This window comes from Mirounga angustirostris, unplaced genomic scaffold (assembly GCF_029215605.1).
Source record: "Mirounga angustirostris isolate CCGP_5_RB_7025 unplaced genomic scaffold, mMirAng1.0.hap1 SCAF_5, whole genome shotgun sequence".
NCBI classification, from domain to species: domain Eukaryota; kingdom Metazoa; phylum Chordata; class Mammalia; order Carnivora; family Phocidae; genus Mirounga; species Mirounga angustirostris.
This window is the reverse complement of record NW_026991713.1, coordinates 2,967,078-2,984,933: the sequence shown is the minus strand read 5'-3', so window position 1 is coordinate 2,984,933 and position 17,856 is coordinate 2,967,078. Positions and strand designations below refer to the sequence as shown.

At 58.4% G+C, this 17,856-nt stretch overlaps 1 protein-coding gene across 5 annotated transcripts in view; it reads left to right on the top strand.

The window, feature by feature from the left end:
• The window catches only part of TBC1D22A (TBC1 domain family member 22A), a 322,639-nt gene that overhangs the window by 227,828 nt on the left and 76,955 nt on the right, over window positions 1-17,856 (top strand). The window lies entirely within an intron of this gene.

The following is a 17,856-nucleotide window of genomic DNA, read 5'->3' as shown; positions in this document are numbered from 1 at the left end:
ACTTTGCTTTCCGTTTTTGCGGCTTGCTTATTCTAATAATATTCACTACAGAAATTATGACGACTCAGTTGCTTCCATCCAGATCCCCCACTTTGGTTTTGCTTTTCTAAGGACTTGGCAATTACGGAATTTCTGGCCACTGACATTTGCTGGGACATAAAGCCTTCCCTGGGCTGTTTGGTGAAAGTGGCCGTCAGCCTGGTGCTATTAACTGGGTCTCGGTAGCGATGTAGGAAACAAACTTAATATCCCGTGACGTGGGAACGCTCTCCGTTTGTGATGGGTTAGGCTGTCGAAGACCCTGGCCCCCTCATTAAACACACAGTTCCTTGTAATGCTCTCCCCATTACAGATAAATTAGGTATGAAGTCCCTCGCGTTGTGAGGAGCCAGACAATGGATCTGTGTGCTCACGGTCCTGCACCACTTCGCTAAAACTCCTAATAGGTATTAAAACTTTAAGCACAGTAGTGGCATCTTTATTGCGTTAATTTTCCTGAAATTAAATTTTGTCATGAATTGACTCATTTGTACCACGGACTCATTCTTGAACTGACAGTACCCTGGTCATAAACCTTTTCGTATCCTAAAAGTTGGGGGTATTTCTATTTTACAGGCCCAAGTAACCATGAAATTGTATTACATCTTTTGGCAATGAAAATACACAGTAATCACAGGATGGCATGCGGGTGATTACTCTCCCCTAAACTGGGATGTTTACCAGCTGGGCCATTACAGGTGTTTCCGAAGCTCTTTAACCCCTTGGACGTAGCTTGAAGGCCTCTGGGGGCACGTGCCCACCAAGGGTTTTGGAGAGCAGCTACTCCGGCCCCGGCTCCCAACTAGGTCGTGGCATGAAGATGAATGAGGTGCATCATCACAGGCGTGACAACAGACATTTAAGAAGCACAGACGATCCAGCAGGAGCCCGTGCTTCAGGGAGATGGACCCTGCTCCCGGGGCATGTTGCACATTCGTTCTAAGCGGGGCAGCTGGGGTGGGCGGTGCGGCTCCTGGGGAGCCTCGGCCATGCGAACTGGTGCCAGGCCTCCAGGACTCGGCCACCAGCTTTGCACTTGGCTCCCCGTCCCTGGGCCGTAGGGTGCATCCTGCCCTGCACCCATCGCACGGATGCGCATTACCTCCAGCAGGGGAGACCTTTGGGCTTGTTCTCTGCCCTCACTGTGGTCCCAGCACAGAGGTGCTGCTGGCTCCCTCTGTCCTCTCCTCCCGGCGGCGTGATAGTGGAGGGGGGGACAGCAGCATGCCGGCCCTCGGCCTCCAGCTGAGCAGAAGTTCCTTCCCTGAGTGCACTTCCATCCAAGTGGGACAGACGCAGGAGTGTAGAGAAATGAGCCCCTGGGAAATGCAAGGCTCCCATTAGGTCGGGGTGTTTGCTGTGGAGAAGACAGTGAGGAGCAGGGAGCCGGGTATGAGGGAGAGTGAGGGGAAGTGGCGCGCTCAGATTGTCCTGCCAGACGGAGGGGAAGAGCCCAGATCCCACAGGGGGCTGGACCTGCAGTCCTCCTGGTGCCAGGGGAGCTGAGGCAGTGACGTGCAGGGCATGACCTGGGCATCGGGAGCTGCCATAATCCCTTGGGGATCACGTCCCGTGGGCCTGGGGACGGCTGTTTTGTTGAGGTCTGAGCTGGGACCTGAGTCGGGGGTGGAGAGAGCCCTGTGAACATCCAGGGAGAGAAGGTTTGGGACAGAGGGCGCGGTACATCAAGAGTAAGCACTGTCCCCTGCTCCTCGGGCCCCTCCTTGCAGCAGCAGAATCCTGGGGAGGGCACAGAAGTCGTTGTCTGCTCCCCCCCCACCATTTCCCGTGGTTGCTCTTTAGTCCGGAGGCCTGTGGAAGCCCCTCATCTGGCAGGTCCTGGGACAGAAGCTGCCGTTGTGTCTGAGTCTGGCTGCTTGACCTCCCGAGATTATGGGAGAGGATGTGCCTTGTGCCCTGTTGACGAGGGGTTCCTAACCCTCGAGACGCGGTCTGGGGTGAGCTCTGCCTCCCTGTGATGGGGTGTCCACCAGAAGGGACCTTGCCGGGGAGGAGACGGGCCCAGAGGGGTTGGCAAACAGGTTTCCCCAAGGGCACAGACTGAGGCCAAGTTTCTGGATTGTAATTCCTTTGTGGTAAATGGCATTAGAACGTCATTCAGCTCGGAATTGCTTTAGCTACTCGGGGTCTTTGGTGCTTCCATGTGAATTTTAGGTTTGCTTTTCTATTTCTGTGAAAAATGTCATTGGAATTTTGATGGGGATTGCGCTGAGTCTGCAGGTGGCTTTGGGTAATGTGGGCCTTTTGCACTATTAATTCATCCGGTCCATGAGCACAGGACATCTTTCCGTTTGTTTGCCTCATCCTCGGTTCTGTTCATCAGTGCTTCAGTTTCCAGCGTGCAGGCCTGTCACCTCCATGGTTGGATTTACTAAGTATTTTATTCTTTTCGAGGCACTTGTCCATGGGATAGTTCCCTATAGTTCACTTTAGGATAGAAAAATGCAAGTGATTTTTGTGTATTGATGTTTAACTTGCAACTTTACTGAATTTGTTTATTCCAAGGAAATGAGATCAGTATCCCAAGAGGCACATGCACCCCCATGTTCATTGCAGCATTATTCACGATGGCCAGGACATGGGAGTGACCCAGTGTGGGTGTGTAAGCATATGCAGGTGCAGGGGGAACTGGCCAGGGTGCGAGGGGCAGGGAGGGGAGGAGAGGAAGCCCTGGCATGCACGGAGCCAGTGGGAGGGACTCTGGGGCAGAACGTGCAGTAGAAGGTTCTAGGGTGATGGAAGTGCCCCTGGGGTAGCCTGTGGTCATAGTGGCTTATTTGACGTTGAAAAATGTGATTGAGGACCTGAAGTTTTTTTTTTTTTTTTTAAGATTTTATTTATTTATTTGATAGAGTGAGAGAGCACAAGCAGGGGGAACAGTAGAGGGAGAGGGAGAAGCAGGCTCCCCGCCAAGCAGGGAGCTCGATGCGGGGCTCGATCCCAGGACCCTGGGATCATGACCTGAGCTGAAGGCAGACGCTTAACCATCTGAGCCACCCAGGCGCCCCGAGGACCTGAAGTTTTAATTTTAATTTATTTGAATTTAAATTGAATAGGTCCACACAGTGAGTGGCTGCCTTATGTGGAATGCAGCTCTGGGAAGGCAGGGGTGGGGTCAGTGGGTCATGGTGGGGAGCGGGCAGCTCTGCTTGGAAGGCCCATGTACACTGGGGCACAGTGCCCTGGCCGTTGATGGCTGTAGACAGGTGCACTTTGGATGGGGTGGGCTGACCTCAGCTTGCGTCGAGGTGACCCCCCATCTTCTGAGTAGTGTGGCTGTGAAGGGGAGAGGGAAGGGGATGGAGTGGGAAGGGGATGGAGGGCTGGTTGCTGGTTGTGCAGTGGGCAGTTCTGAGAATTTCCAAGCTCATGGAGTTGCCATTGGTGCAGTGGGGAAAGCTCTCTGGGTGGTGGGGACGTTGCCGCGGGCTGGGGTTCCTTCCTCCCCAGGGTCCTGCGAGGCTGATTCAGAAGTGAGTGTGCCGCCGGGGCGTATCCTGAAATGAACACCACCACAGCTTTCTGAAGGGAAATGGAAGAGCTGGGTCCCTAGGGAAAAGTCAGGGCTCTGCCTGGTGCTTGGGGAGTGAGCTGCCGCAGAGCTGGCCCTTGGGTGGGGGGTGTGTTCTGGTGAATGCCACCTTCCCCCGCCTTGTCCAGCACCGCCCAGTCTCGTGGACATGTGTGGGGCCCTGCGTGTGGGGCTCCGCGTATGGGCCTCTACGAAGGGCTCCTGTCCTCCATCCTGAGGCTAGGGACGGCTTTGGTAAATGGGGGTGGTGCCGACGGAGCCCTTGGAGGCCTTACGCTTCCTACAACCTGGTGATTTTGTTTTAAGAAAAGGAAAAATTTCCTGCAGCCAGGTGAGTATTGTAAGATGACTTCATTTGGCTTAAGGCATTTATTAAATTCCTTCCTCGTGTTACCCAAAGGCCACCTGAATTCTAATGAGGACACCTCCACTCTCCATACCCCAAAGAGCGTCTTCAGTCACACTCTCCACGGGCCTGGCGGTAAATCACGGGAGATAGACTGCTGAGCTCACCTTTGGATCTGGTCGTTTGCACACCGTCTGTCTGAGGTCGTGACCTCCTGAGGCAGGGCCGCCATGCCCGGATGCTCAGGGCTGACTGCGGGTGCACGAGGCCGGTGGCCCCAGGCCCCTGGTACACACGTGTTCGGAGGAGCGGCGTGAGGGCCGCCCGTCCCTAGGGAGTTGCTGCTCCAGTAGAGCGCTGAATGGTCCACCTGCGGCCAAATGGAGCTGGGTCCTTCCAGGAAAGGATCCGTGTGCAGCAGACGTCTCTGTGGCCTTCTGGACTCTGGCCGTGTGGCCTCTCCACCCTAGCTCAGTGCTGTCCTTGGAGCCCGGGGCAGGGCGTTTCCTGAAGCTCGTGTTGTGGGACCGTGTGGGGATCCAGTGCAGTGTTTCCAGGCTCGGACCGGCAGCCGTCCCCAGTACAGGGCTCGTCGGTCACTGCGGAGGCTTGGGCATCGCAGAGCCTCAGCACTTGGCTAACGCCCTACTCCCCTCCCGTGCACCACATCATTGACGCAGCTGCTTCCTGTGGACACGCTGGGGCTCCCGGGCCCCACGTCAGACTGCAGTGAGAATGGGCTCCGGGCCTGCATCCCTCCGGGCGGCGGGAGGGACACTGGCTGGCTCACGGTGTTCTCGAGCCCTGCAGTAGAGCCGTGGTGCGCCCAGCTCCTCTGGGCTTCCGTGGGCTGGCTGTGCCCTTTCTGAGGCACGGCCCCACGTGGCACAAGCCCTGGGGGTGCCGGCCGGGGCAGCAGGCGGGAGTCAGGACCCCTGCATGTCCACTGCTGAGTGGGGGCTGCCACAGACCCCTGGATGCTGAGGTCGCTCTGATCGGGAAACAGCCAAGTTTGCTGCGGGGAGCAAAGCCTCATGGCACCTGGTCCTTTTGCAGCATTTTAGGTGAAATCTCTCCAGCTTTTTCACTTTCCTGCTACTTGGCCAGTGCCACCTTTGCTGTCCCTGGAGAGGGTGCATCAGAGGTTGTGAGCAGCGGGGCCTCCCTGTGCTTCAGAGGATTTGTCTGCACCTCTGGGGAAGAGCCTGATGGTTCAGTCAGGGCATGTTTGCTGAGCGCCTGTTCTGGGCCTGGCCCTGGTCTCAGCCCTGGGGACACAGCGATGGAAGATGGGGGCCCTGACCTCAAAGAGCCCACATGTCAGCAAGAGAGCCCGGCCGTTCCCGCACGTCTCTGTGGAAGAAGGTGCACCGGGACGTGTGGTCCCCGGGGCTGCCCAGCCAGTGGGCAGGGAGGCCATGGCGGGTCTCCGAAGGAGATCTGCTCCTGGCAGCAAAAGCTTCTAGCAGAGAGTCTTGGGGAAGGAGTTCCGAGAGCCCCGGCCTGGATGGAGCAGGAGGAAGGCTGCCAGGAACGAGGGCGGGTGGGCAGCGGATGTGCAGGACCTGGCATGTGGAGGAGGGCCCCAAGGCTGTTGCCATGGTCCAGGCAGGGGACAGCCGTGGCTTGGTCACAAATGGTCACTGGGGGCCGGCAAGAAGGTGCTGGATTTGCAATAACCAGGCAATGTGTGTGATTGTACCTGATGCCAAGGATGTGTATCTGGGGATCACCTATATCCATCGTCTGTCCACCCACTCGCCCACCTTCTACAACGTGATCCCTGGTCTGTGTGGGGCCCGACATAGGCTTTGGCTCCCTCAAGATGCCCGAGGTGGCATCCCTGCTCTGAGGCGTCCAATGCCTGGTGTGGGAGGTAGACATGTGGCTGTTACAGGAGGCGCCAGAGGTGACAAGTAGGGGACTTGGGGCATCTCACTCTGTCCAGGGGTGTTGAGGGCTTCCCAGAGGACATTTCAGCAGGACCTTGAGCTGAGGACAGGCCTGGGCCAGAGCCAGATGCCAGGAAGTGCTTGCCGAGGGAAGGAATGTGGTTTGGCCTGAAGGAAGAGTGAGTTTGGAGGCTGAAAAGGCAGGTGGGCACACCTCTGCGGAGGGTGTGGTGGGCATGGCTGCGTCAGGGTATTTGGGGCAGAGCGGGGGCCATGGGCAGTGGGTGGCCTGGCTGGTGGGGGGCAGGTCCAGGTCCACGGTCTCATCTACCAGGCTGGGTGCTCCCAGCTGTATTTCCAGAGGGTGACGTAGCTTCTGTAATAGGTTTGGGTTCCTGCCTGCACAAGAGCTTGGTGCTGGTTACCATGGCTGGACCTCCAGGTCCGCCTGTGATGGCGGCCTGTGGCCGGGGCCGGACCTCCAGGCCTGTCTGTGAGGACCTGGCATGTGGAGGAAGGGCCCCCAGGCTGTTGCCATGCTCCAGGCAGGGGACAGCCATGGCTTGGTCACAAATGGTCACTGTGGGGCCGGCGAGAAGATGCTGGATCCTTCCCCTCTGTGGGAAGTCCTGAGTTGGGGGTGCTGGCCTGGCGCACAGATCTTGTCAGTCGTCCTCATGGGCCCCTGAGCTTGCTCCCACGGGGCGGTAGGCTGGATTAGTGAAGCCCAGAGGCCCAGAGGGAGGAGCTGGTGCGTGGGCGGGGTGGCCCAGCTGAGCGGTTGGTTCCCTGTGGGGGCCGGCGGAGGGCCAGGTGTGTGAGGGCTGGTGCGGGCTCTGCGCTTACGCGGGCTTGGTCTGCAGGTTCTGCCTGCCTTAGTGATGGGTGCCGAAGGTGAATCCTGCCCCGGGTTGCCCCCACGGCTCCCACCCTTTGTCCCAGGGGTCCTTCTGGATCTCTTCTCCCAGCTCCCCTGCCGGCTGCGCTGTAACTGCAGGAATGTCACTGGCCACCCTGGGTGGGGTGGAGAGCACCCTCTGAGTGCGGCCCTGTGGGAGCTCTGCTCGGGGGGCAGGTGAGAGCCGCGCGGCGCTCCCGAACCTTCAGGTGCTGCAGTGCCGATGTGCCGTGAATCAGGGCGTTGAAGCTGATGGATTGGGTTAATCTAATAAAACTGGAGAAGCAGGTCTCCCTACAACATACTTTTTCATAAGCCCATTAAGATTTGAGGTCGTAAGCTTTTCATGTCTGCCCTCCTACGGGAGCAGGCATAGATCATTGTCAGCTGCGCCAGGATTTAGAAATGAGAATATTCAGCAAGACTGTGCTCACTGCTGATAACTTTGCAGGGAGGTCTCCACTCTTTCAGAGTGGCAATAAAGTCAGTGTCCTGGGGATTTAGAAGTAGTATTTAAAGAAGTATCTAGAATGTCCTTACCAACCCTAAGACTTTCATTCCCATTGCAATCAGGTTGGGTTTTATCAGAGCTTATTCAGGGCGTGGACCCTAAGGGGAAGACGCCTTCCCTCTGCAGGAGCACAGTTGGCCAGGTGTACGGGGCCCAGTCTGGTCCAGGTGCTTCCTGGGAACAAGTGACGTTCTGGATGGGGGCTTGGGACACCTGTCAGCTTCCACACAGTCGCCGACAGGGGCAGTAATCTCCTGCTTTTGTAGGTAAAATTCTGAGTTGTCCTTGGAGCAAGAAGAGAAAGTTGCTCGACATTTTAGTCTCTGAGTTCTAAATTTGTAACAGATAAAATCTTTATTTCTAGGAAGTTACGTGAGGAGGCACTGTCCAGTGCATCTGCCCAGCATCAGGCCAGATAGGGCAGCTCCTGTGGACAGCCACTCGTTCGCTACCGGAAAGAGCTATTGCAAAATGACAGTCGGGCCTGGAGCTGGGACGAGGGATAGTTCCTGGTGAGAAGCGGCTCAGCAGGGCGGAGTGCACGCTCTGGGCTGGGAGAGCTGGGACCCGCAAATTTGAGAATCAACCGGGGGCTTTGCGTGACGCAGTGGAAATCCACAGTGGTGTGGCCTCTCCAGAGTCCCCAGGTGTAAGCAGGTTCTCTGACGTCTGAGAGGCCCCAGCTCCTTCCGAGCCATGAAGGGGACGGCGGCTCACCGAGCACCATGCTACTCCATCTTTGCCCCAGCTCTGCACGTCTTGTCACTTCTTTTTGGGGGACCATGGACCCCTGGGTCCTGGCAGGCTGTGGAGTCCTTGGGACAGACCCCTTAGTTCCTGAGTGCCCGGTTGGGATGCACACGGGCATGACCAGGAATGCCTGTTGTGTGAATCCGTCACAGAGACCAGCGGGGAGGGTGCTCCCACCTGCCGTGAAGAGTGAGAGGGAGGAGGTGAGCTGGGGAGAGACGCCTGGGGACACGATGCCGCCTGTGTCCAGGGTCCGGGCCTGGTGTTGGCATCGGACTTGGTCTTTGTGGCTCTGGCGGAGGAACCGGAATACGTGGGTAGAAATGACGGGGCTTAATAATCAGCGTCTTCCTGCTGGAGCCGAGGCCGTCATAGGCATGGGTGCCCCGGCCTTGTCCAGGTTCTAGTTCACGAGGAGCCAGAGAGCCGGAGAGCGGTGGCCGGGGCCCCGCAGCCCTGAGCCGGGTCCGCACATCCCCAGAGCCGGGCTGCTGGAGCCCCTGGCTGGGAGTCTGAGTGACAAAACTGGGGGCCCCACACAAGGTCACGCTGCGGGTAATGGCTCGTCATGTCTTTACTGAGCTCTGAGGTGATATATTCATGAATATTTTATCTTCAGTGTGACCTTAAACAGCCTAACTTCTTTAGGCCTCTGGACAGAAGGTTCAAGGAAACCAGGAGCTGTTAGAGGACACCCACGGGAGGCCTGGCGTCATCTGCCGCGTGAGGGAGGGCTGTGTGCTCCTGGGGCGGCTGGCGAGGACGGTGGGGGTCGGGCCCCCCAGCCCCGGGCAGGGTGGGGGTCTGCTCCACACGCGCACATGAGGCCAGGCCTGCGCTCGCTCAGCGCACAGCCCGCTCTGCAGTGAATGTGACGTGTTAGAGACACACGGTAAGCTCGTCACCAGCGCGGCACGTCGCCATCCCCAGGGCTGCGGTGGTCGCTTGCGTGGGGCGTGTGCTCGCCTGCCTCCGGGGGCCCCGGGGGAGCTGGGCCGGGAGAGCAGAGGGAGGAAAGCCGGAGGCAGGGCAGGGACCGAGATGGGCGGCCACACGGTGAGGAGACGTGGTGCTGCCGCTGTCCACAGGACTGTGGGACAGACGCTCGGGAGGCCCGTCCGCTCAGCCGGCTGGCGGTTTGCAGACCATCCTGTTTGTAGGATGTGGAGTGCGCACATCATGTTGGCTGGGTCGTTACAGTCTCTCTCAGCGTCTGGGCTCTAGAAGAAGGGCGTGTGGGGGAGGAGGCTGTTCCGCCGGCTGGTCATCAGCTCTGCGGGGTCCTGGGGTGGGTTCCCTGGGCCGTGCCTTGCTTCAGCTCTGCCCACCCTTTACTGCAAAATCTGCTGATTCCCTTTGCTCACTTGTCCCCAGGAGGACCTCTATTCAGAACCCCGGGCTTCATTCCAGCCTGGTGGCCACGGTGGAGTTCACCTGGTGGTGGGGGGCTAGCTGGATTTCCTCCGTGGAAGTGGGTTGAAGGCAGAAGGAAGGACTCGTTCACTGGTCCCTTATATGAAAGGACTGTTGTCAACCCAAAGGAAGAAAGAAAGAACAAGAAAACAGTGAGAGGAGGTCCCCACGGAGTCTCCCCCGAGCTGCCCTGACAGGAATGGTTCGTCTGGGGGCTGTCTCCCTGAGGGTAGGTGCACAGGGAACCCCTTTATTGGTGAGCACTTCCTGAGGTCAGCCTAGGCCGGAGCAGGATTGCCCTGGACAAGGACAGATGTCGTCATGATCTGGGGGCGGGTGGCGTTGGCTCTCTGCTGGCCCTCAGTTACGGCACAGATAAGGGCCTGGCCCCTCCGTGCTACCAAGGTGGGCGTCCTACAGTGGGACCAGCGAGGGGCCCGGGGCCTGGACTTGTTCCAAGCACGTCCGGTTACTCTGCCTCTTGCTGAGGTCGTGCCTCAGTGGCCGTGCCCTTGGTTACAGAGGCCTCCTTACCAGGCAGAGGGCAAAGTGTAAAGGACCAAGGGCAGGTAGACTTGGCATGGTGGACATTCATGATGGGGGCAGGCAGAGGCACTGGGACACCTCCCTCTACCCCTGCCCCTCCTGGCTCGTGTCCTGACTCCATGCCCCCGCAGCACCGCTCACATGCACGGGGACGCGGGACTAAAATTGTGGGCTGCCCCCCCAACCTGGGAATGCCCTGGATGGGGTGGGATGGGGGCAGTTTAGTGCCCCCAGTGCAGGGGTGGCACCTGCTGGTCCTTGCTAAGAAGCGGTCGCGGGTGGGGACACCCTGTGTTGGGGTGCAGAGAGCTCCTGCTGTCAGAGCTGTCCGTGCAGGGGTGCCCGTCTTGTCCACGTGTGTTCTGGATTTATAGACTCTTCTTTTGAGGTCCAGCATCCCCGGTAATTGCCTTCTTTTTTGCGTGCTCTGGAAGAAATTCAAAAAGCAAAAGTTAACCTAAGAATCGCTTTTAGGAGCTTGGCCTGGTGTGTCCCAAGCGTGGGATGTATTCTCAAGGTTTCCAGTCCAATTTTCTGTGACCTTTTGTTAATGACCATGAGGAGAAGGCGGCCATCTGTCCAGGTCCCTGTCGTGACCACTCAGAGCTGCAGCGGGGTTCGGCTCCCTCCTGGGTCCTTTGGGACCAGGCTTTGTGCTACTAGGACTGTGTCCTGGGCTGGCCCCTGGCTTCCCGTCACTGTGTGAGGATTGAGATTTCCACGTGTGAACCTCCCAGCTCCTTGGCAGACCTGAATTAACAGGCCGTGAGCTGGGCTTGCTGCGCCCCAGCGTGCCCTGGGCTGGTGCTGCTCGAAGAGCGCAGTTCAGGTCCAGTGGGCCCCTTCACCACTTGCTGCAAAAATGCCATACTCTGACTTCCCCAGGAGGGAGAGGATGTGGTGGAGACTTTAGAGGAGAAGGTACCCCTCCCCCAGATCATCTCCAACCCAAGTAGCCCCTGTGGAAGAGTGTTAGTGTTTCTGTTGCACTCCGTCTGCAGCGTCTTAAACACGATGACCCGGCAGCACATTCCGTGTTTACCCCCTGCGTTCGTCACGCTGTCCCATCGTGGTGTTTCACGGTCTTTATAGCCACCGGGTAAGCGGTTGTGGGATGCCCTGCCCGGCGGCCACGCTACAGTCTGCCTCACGGTGGTGGGCGGTCTCGCCGTGTGATCACCACTGTGATGGGATCGCGTGGTGCGTAAAGCTGCTTCTGTCCCCATCGTCCCTGAAAACAGATTTGCAGGAGTGGGTTACGGGGTGAATGGGTACCACTGCTTCTAAGGTACTGTAGATATATTGGGACCAGCCCGGAGCGAGAGGGATATTTTCTTCACCCTTGTCATCACCAAGCATTTTAACTAACATTGTTTTTCTTGATTCAACTGAGAAATAGATGGAAGATCTTGATTCTATATTTATTTCCGTGGTTGCTGTTAAATTTCTAAAGTTTTGTGCATATTTAGTGGCTGGCTGTGCAACATTTTAAGATAACCTTTTACTTCATCCATCCACAGTTTCTCCGTGGAACATTTTTAAGCTCTCGAGGTCAGATGAGTGTATCCGTGGCTATAGCGTGCGTTCATCTGGAACCTAGGCTGTGACCTGTAGGGTTCCAGGTGGTGAGTGGCATCTAGAGAAGGCCATGTTCCTTGCTCTCTGGTTGCTCATAGTCTGTCCAAAATACGAAGTGGCTCCAGAGACAGTTCCTAAGGGCAGAGAGAGATGCGTGGGGGTTTAAGATGGGAAGAAGGTGCTCTGGGGAGGGGCTCGGGATGTGACAAGAAGAGCAGGCTGGATCGATGGGGTGAAGTGAAAGGTAATCCTTCGAGGAGAGAGGTGGTGAGGATGGCCCGGGGCAAGTGTGTGGCCCCCCCCGCCCCCGGATATGGTCGGGCAAGTTGTGCGGGGAGGCAGGGGATCTGTGTGGGGGCCTTCTCCTCCTCCCTGCGCTGTGGCTTATCACAGAAGAGTCAGGGTAAGGGGCGCGGAGAGGAGTTCCATCTTGGCCTCAGCAGAAAATCCCGGTGATCTTGCTCAGTTGTAATCTACAAGCCTGCATCCAGACTAGAGCAGAGTCCCATAGAATTACATTTTATCATGGAAGGTGCTAGGTTATTGTGTAATTTCAGATGATTCCAGTTTTAAATCTTTGTCACGTTTTTCGTATTTCCAGATGCACACATTTGGGAAACATTCTCTTTCAGGCCTTGAAAACCATTTTAAGTTTGGAGACTGTGGTCCTTAGCTTTCCCCGCCGTCTCCCCTGGACCTCTGTTGGTGCTGACCTGGTTCTGTGCTCCTGCCCAGAGCCACTCTCCCTGTAGGTGTGGTTGAGGGGAGCTGGGACCCAGAGCTACTCTTCTGTCCGAGAGGCTCATCTTCCCGTGCCGGTGTGAAGGCTCACGTGCAGGCTCACCTGGTGTGTTCAGGGGCCCGGCGCTGTGCTCGGCTGCAGGGGAGCAGATCCTGGAAGAGGAGGTTGCACTTGATGATGGAGCAGGCAAGCCCAGCCAGGGGAATCTCTTCTAAAGTAGGGCTGGAAGGCATAGGGAGGAGGAATTCATGCACGTCCTCATCCGAGGAACAGGGACTTTCTGAACTTGTCAGCCAGCTGCTGTCTGTGGGCCTGGACTCTGTCCTCGCCACGGTGACCAGATCATCCTCTGTCTGCACTTCCAGAGGAGCCAGTCCCGTGTAACAGCCTCGGTCCCTCATTTGCCTGTCGACCCCACTAATCCCAGGTAACCTAGCTTCAGTCCCTGTTTTGTGTGGAGGGTGCAGGGGGGACGCTGTGACCCCTTGCCTTTATGACCCTGCACCCTCGTCCTCCTTGGGGCATGGGCCAGGTTCTACCTGAATCACAGTTCTGATCACCCAAGTAAATGCCTGCTTGCTTAAGTTTTCAGTGAATTCTTTTCTTGGTTGCCACCCCTCTGATGCAGGAGGGGCCTGGTGAGCACAGGGTGGGGACACTGGATGGCCTCTGGCCAACAGAGGAGGTGGTATGGGCGATTTCGTGGTCTCCGTGCATCCTGCCTTTATTCCTAACCCCGATCCTTCTCTGCTCCGTGTTGGGAGAGAAGGGGAGGAGTGTGTTCCAGAATGAGGCTTGCTTCTGCACTTCCGTCCGGGCTGCCTGGGGCTGCACACAACGAGGCTACGGCTTACACACGGTCTGGGGCTGCACACACTGAGGCTACGGCTCACGCACGGTCTGGGGCTGCACACACTCAGGCTACGGCTCACGCACGGTCTGGGGCTGCACACACTGAGGCTATGGCTCACGCACGGTCTGGGGCTGCACACACTCAGGCTACAGCTCACGCACGGTCTGGGGCTGCACACACTGAGGCTACGGCTCACGCACGGTCTGGGGCTGCACACACTGAGGCTATGGCTCACGCACGGTCTGGGGCTGCACACACCCAGGCTACGGCTCACGCACGGTCTGGGGCTGCAGTGGCCACAGGCGGAGCTCTTCTTCTGAGGGCCAGCGTGCAGCACACAGCGCCTGGTTCCATGGCTTCAATGAGCGTGAACTGGAAACACAGAGCTGGTAGGGCCCTCCTCATGTAGCAGTGGGCTCTCCCCAGGGCCCTCTGGGTCCCCTTGACCCCAGAACGGTGTCCCAGCAGGCCGCCGGTCACTTTGTTACCGTGAGCCTTTTCAAGCACACTCGGAGTCCTCATTTAGAGTCTCAAATGCCCTGGGGGCCAAATCTGGAGTTAGAGTGGGATGCTTTTCATGTGATAAGTTGTTTTAATGAACATTTATTTTGAGCAGTTTGCATTCATCTTGAATACTTGGGTCCATTAGGTTAATATTAAATCATTCATGAGCTCAGAGGTGGGGCCAGTGATTCAGCTGTGCTCTCCCAAGTAGGGGGCCTGTTGGCCTGCTGCTCCTGCTGCTGGTGGTGGGGGGTGCTGTGCGTGCGTGTGTGCGTGTGTGTGTGTGTGTGCGTGTGCACGTGGGTGAGCCACTGGTAGGGGATGGGCGTAAGGATGACCATGGGCGGGGCCTGGGACCCTCCAGACTGGGAGGTGGGAGGGAGTGAAGGAAGGGTTCACTTCACCAGATAAGAATGAGATTGAGTTCTCTGATGTTGGAGGCCGTTCCCAGCCCTGCCCCCTTAGTAGGTGGCCCTCTGGGCGAGAGGCTGTGCCTTCCCAGGCCAGTGAGTGGGGTGGGGCTCAAGAGGGGCCCTGTAGGCAGCATCCAGTGCCTCTTGTCCTCGCTGTTGGGGGTCAGGAGAGCAGAAAGCCAAGAGACCCCAGTGAGCGGGGACACCTCTGTGCAAAGGGAAGGCTGGGAGTCTGGTTTGGGGTAAATTCATGACGTCTCATCAAGGTAGTCCCTGGCTGGGGAATAGTACATGCATTCTGCTAAATCAGCGGGCAGCATGACATTTGCTGGCGTTTACTGAGTGGTCTGCACTCCAGGCGCGGGGGCTTTCCTGTGCATCCCCTCCTGTGCTCACCCGTGTGCTGGTGCATTCATCTCCCGGGGACACCCAGACGGAGGCTCCGGCCACATCGCAGGCTGTCAGGACAGATGGAAGGGTGAGCTGAGCCACACGCACCTGGGACACGAGCTGTCCATATGCGGCAGGTGTTCCCGCGGGACAAGAAACTGAGGCTCCGAGTGCTCCTGACTTGTCCGTCCGTGGTTGTCCGGCGTAGGAGCGAGAACACTGGTGTGTGCGCCGAGGCTCCTGGGCAGCGGCCATCTCTGCTGAGACGCTCTGAGCAACGCCTGGTCCCCAAGCTCCAGCCCTGGGTTTTTGTGCCGCGGCCTGAGGGTGGGGAGACGCGGGCAGAGTGGGGAGTCTTCCAGCCATGACGTGGGCGCCGCTTGCAGGGGCGAGCCTCATGCCCACGTGGGTCTGCAGGGCCTCCCACCAGAAGAGCTGGTGGGCGGTGAGCAGCCGCCCTCAGACTCACTTCTTTCTGGGACACCACCCGAGTCACAAGGATGCCAGTGTTCTCTGCGGCGGTCCTCCCACCGTCCACGTCCGCTCCCAGCTGCCATCCCTGTGCGCAGAGCTCCCCCCGCTGCATTATTTATGTTCTGTAGATCTGCCTCTTGGCATCTGCTCTGGAGGGTCTGCTCGCGGCCTCGCCCTGGTTGCCGCCCGCGCAGCTGGGAGCCCTCTTGGAGGCCGCTGGAGCCCGCTCATTGCTATTCTCGCGTGCGGCAACACTTCTTCGACGGCCTGTGGAATCCGGGCATCCGTCCCCCCTCGCTGGTGGGAGAACGGAAGAAAGTCGCCCTGCCTCTGGTTGAAGTCAAGTAGCCGGGCAGCGGCGGGCGCCTGCCCAGATTGCCGATGAGCGCTCTTTCGTGGGGAGGCTGGGCTGGGATTGTGCGCACAGCGCCGGAGTGGGGGAAGGGCCAGGGTGCTGCTGTTTTCCTGGCGTCCTTCCCGTCCTTACCTTTGTGAGAAGGGGGAACAGGACCGAGGGTTTGGCCCAGACCCATCTTCCCGTCCTCAAATTTCAGGCCTGGGTGTGGCCCAGGCTGCAGTCCTGAGCAGCCCTGTGCTGAGGGCAGGCGGCCTGAAGCAGAGCCGGGCACTGGGCCTCCAGGGGTGGTGGCGGGTGAGGGTGGTGCTGTGTGCAGGGAGGACAGTGGCAGGCGGAGGTCTGGCCCAGGGCCACCCCGCTCTCCTCCTCTTGACCTAGTACTTTCTTCATCCACACGCTGAGTATCCTGGCGGCCCAGCCTGGGACTGGTGCTTGGAGGGTGGTCACGCCCGCACATCACTGGCAATCACGAATGCTGCCATGGGCAGACGGACAGAGGGCTAGATAAAACTGGTCCCGATTGTTACTATGGCAATATACCTGTTTCTGTCTTTTCTCCAATAAACTAGTAAGCCCTTTGGTCCGGCACTCCTCCTGGGGTATTTTACATTCGTAACATTTGGCAAAGATCGATCCTACGAGAACTTGGAGCCTGACCCTATTCTAACATTGGGGTCATGGGGCTGGGGGACATACTGCTCCTGGTCTGGAGGGTCTCACAGCTAGGAGGTATGGGGGCGCAGAAGGAGGCCCACCCATGCAAAGCAGAGGGCAGAGAGTGGGAGCAGGTGGGGAGGTGCTCCGGGTTGCTGGGGGAGAATTGTCCAGGCCATGTGGAGTGGGGAGGCTATGTAGAAGTCCCATGCAGCAGGGTTGGGGGTGGGCTTGGTTGAAGGAGGTGGCCCTTGGTCTAGATGTCAGCCCCTACCCATATACTGTGGATAGGAGCCATTTGGCCAGGGGTGACCCCCCCCCCAGTGGAGCCTTGCCATGGAGCTGGTGAGGAGGGCGCAGTCTGGAGTGAGTGGGCTCTGTCATGGGGTGGGGGGCTCTCCTTTCCTCCTGAAATGGGCGGGGCTCCCTGGTGCGGGGGCTTCTCACCTTGCTTGCTGGTGCATGTTGTTTTCTTGAGTGCACCCAGGAGTGTTGCTTTCAGATCTGTGAGTGGATTTGATCGTGTAGCTGTGGCCTGAGAGAAGTTGCTGGTGGAACACGTGGTGATGGTGATGGTCTACACTGCCCGAACTGACGGCAGTGTGGACGGATCCCTTCCCTCTGTGTGCTCCCGTGCATACTGGGGCTTGAGCTCACCCTTTAAGGACTCTTCGCTGCTGGGCGCTCCCAGGGATGGAGGACATGGTTACGTGCAAGCCGGCTTTGAAGGCACAGGGCTGCTTGCGGGTGATTTGCCTTCACAGCGGAGCCTGGAGCCGCGTCCTTCAGAATGAGCCCACCACCCTTCCTGATCTGGAAGTTGGAGATAGGGGCATCTGTTTCCTGCCCTGTGTCCTCTGTCACCAAGCCCTCAGTCCAAAGCCCACGCCCATCCAGCCACCACTGTGGCTCCCAGTTGGACTTCTTGCCGCTGCCCTGGCCGCCTGCTGCTGGTTCCCAAGGACGCTAGTCCGGCTTTTCCTCAATGACGGCAGCCTCTGGGTGTTTCCCTGCAAGGACCGCTGCCTTCTCTCCAGCCCCTTGCTCCAGGCCTACGGGCTTCCCCTGCCCCAGCCCCCGTCCCCAACCCAGGCTGTCCAGTTCAGTCGTTTTAGAGTCTGCAGGTGAATTCCAGCTCGGATTGTCCGTGTGGTGTAGACTCCAGCAGAGGAGTGAGGGGCTCTCGCTCTGTGTTCTCTGGCCCCTCTGAGTTCTGATTCCATCAGCCAGCAGGTCCATCGGCCTTGTCTCCCTGCCCCTGAGCCCCTTCAGTCCACTGGCCCACTTCCCCTCCCCATTCTGTCCAGGCTTCTAGAAGGTTCCACTTGCCTCCTCCAGGTACAGGGAGCCAGGGCAGATTTGGACTCAGATAGATGTGGGTCCATGTCCAGTGGGGCCACATTTTCTCTGGGAGAGGTGGGTGGGCACGATCTCTTATCTCGCCGTTTCTGAGCTTCCTTCCCTGTGGGTGGAGATGGGAGCATCTGCCCAGGTGAGGGGCAGCCATACCCATAAAGGGCAGGTGAGTGGTAAAGACTGTGAGGCTTGCAGTCAGGTAGGTCAGCGGGCATCCTAGCTCCGCCATTGCCCCTGTGTGGCGTCGGCCCTGACGGCCACTGAGGACTGCAGACCAAGGGGCCAGGGCAGGAGGACCTGCTCCCTGGCTCTGAGCTCGTCACCCCACCCTCCCTTCTCCTCTCTGCTCATGGCTGTGACCACCGAGTCCAGCCAGGCTCGACCCCAGAGCCTCTCTCCTCTTAGCTCCCGCTGCCCCTCCATTGTCCCTGCGCTTCCTGACGGCTCTTCAGAGAGAAGAGACGGGGCTCAGGGAGAGGCCGACCTAGGAGACAGGCCGCATCCTGGAGACAGGGCCGGGTGCTCTCCAGCCGGGCTCCCAAAGGCCTGGCCTTGGTGGGATTGGTCTCTAGGTCCCAGTGCTCAG